This window comes from Notothenia rossii (assembly GCF_949606895.1).
Source record: "Notothenia rossii genome assembly, chromosome: 11".
Taxonomy (NCBI): Eukaryota; Metazoa; Chordata; class Actinopteri; order Perciformes; family Nototheniidae; genus Notothenia; species Notothenia rossii.
In genome coordinates this window covers 20,554,826-20,557,262 of record NC_136910.1, presented here as the reverse complement: position 1 = coordinate 20,557,262, position 2,437 = coordinate 20,554,826, and positions in this window count along the sequence as shown.

Here is a 2,437-nt window from a genome sequence, read left to right as displayed (position 1 = left end):
GTGGACAGCTGTTTCTACACGGACCACTATTGCGGTAAGCATGTTGTAACTTCCGGTTGTTGTTGTCATCTCCGGGTATCCCGTGTGCCTGTTCTGTTGCTGATAGCTTGTTATCTTAACTTAATCGATCGTTTTAAAACTCTTGATCACGGCAACTGCCTGACGTTGTAATCACACGTTACTACAGCTTAAGCACTCACAAACTCTCCTTCTCTTAGCGACTGTAACTCCACAGTTGCCTACACTCTTTTCGGGTTTGCTAACGGTAGCTACTTTAGCTTGATAGCTAGCCATGGCTCTTTCCCCACCCTCGGGTGCTATTTCCTGCTCTAACTGTCTCATGTTTGGTTACTCCCCTACCTCCTTTACTGGTACCGATACATGTGTTAAATGTAGTATAGTTGTTAGGTTGGAGGCGGGAATCATAGCCATAGAAGCCCGGCTCCGCATCTTAGAAAATAACTCAGCTACAGTAAAGCCCATGTTAGCCGGTGCGGACCGGCAAAAGGTAGCTCCTCTTAGCCGTCCCCCGGCAACTCCCGAGCAGCAGGGAGAATGGGTGACTGTTCAGAAGGGGCATAACGCGAAACCCGCAGGTCCCCACCAACCCGTTCACGTATCTAACAGATATTCCCCACTCAGCGAGACACCCGCTGAGAAGCCAACTCTGGTTATTGGTAGCTCTATTATGAGACACGTGAATTTAGAGACCGATGCCTCCACAGTCACATGCATTCCGGGGGCCAGAGCGGGCGACGTTGAGGCGCATCTTAAACTGCTGGCTAAAAATAAACGTAAATACAGTAGGATTGTTATTCACGTCGGTGGTAATGATGTTCGTTTACGCCAATCAGAATGCACCAAACTTAATGTGGCGTCGGTGTGTAGTTATGCTAAAACAATGTCGGACACCGTAATCTTCTCTGGTCCCCTCCCCAATCTGATCAATGATGACATGTATAGCCGCATGTCATCATTTCAGCGCTGGTTGTCTTGGTGGTGCCCAGCAAACAATGTGGGCTTCGTGAATAATTGGACAGCCTTCTGGGGAAAACCTGGTCTGATTAAGAGAGACGGCATTCATCCTACTTTGGAAGGTGCAAATCTCATTTCGGCAAACATTTCAGGGCTCTGTGGACTTAATCCATGACAAACTGGAGTTGAGACCAGGAGGCAGAGTCGCAGTCTTACACGCTTCTCTGCGCTCTCTCCTAGGCAGTCATCCATAGGAATCCCGACCCCAATAAAATACCCAATATTAACGGTGTGTGTGTCTGCCCAAGGACAATTTAAGGTAAAACCTAATAGAGGTGTCATACATAATAACCTAATAAAAGTAAATGTAACAACTACTACAGTGCAACAAAACAGGAAGATTAAATGTGGTCTCTTAAACATAAGATCTCTAGCATCTAAAGCAATACTGGTAAATGATTTAATATCAGATTATAATATTGATATATGCTGTCTCACTGAAACTTGGTTGAGACATGAAGAATATGTCAGCATAAATGAGGCCACTCCACCCAGCCATATCAATACTCATATTGCCCGAGGCACGGGCCGAGGAGGTGGAGTTGCAGCAATCTTTGACTCAAGTTTACTTATCAATACTAAACAAAAATTAAATTATACCTCCTTTGAAAGCCTCATTTTCAGTCTTACGCATCCGACCTGGAAAACTTTGCAGCCAATCTTATTTGTTACAGTGTACCGTGCACCAGGTCCTTATTCAGAATTCTTATCAGAATTCTCTGAGTTTTTATCAGCTTTGGTACTTAAAACAGATAAAGTAATTATCGTAGGTGACTTTAATATTCATGTTGACGATGATAAAAATAGCCTTACTGTTGCATTTAATTCTATATTAGATTCTGTTGGTTTCTGTCAGAGTGTAAATAAACCAACCCACTGCTATAATCACACTCTTGACCTTGTTCTGACTTATGGTATTGAAATTGAGCAACTATTAGTCGAACCGCATAATCCTGCTTTATCCGACCATTTCTTAGTAACTTTTGAAGTACTGTTACTAGACTACAAAGCATTAGCCAAAAGCTCCTGCAGCAGAAACCTATCTGTTAGTGCTATAGCCAAATTTAAGGAAGAGATTCCACCAATACTTAACTCGATAGCATGTCTGCATGTAGGGGAGGAAACTTATACAAAATGTACACCCCCCCAAATTGATCATGTTGTTGATAGTGCTACAGATGCGCTGCGAATAAAATTAGACTCTGTTGCTCCTTTGAAAAAGAAGAAAATAAAACAACATAGATTAGCTCCATGGCATAATGCCGAAACCCGCAAAATAAAGCAAAAGTCGAGACAACTTGAAAGGATATGGCGTTCCACTAAACTTGAAGAATCTCGTTTAATTTGGCATATTACTCTCAATGAATATAAGAAAGCACTGCGTAAAGCGAGAGCAGCATAC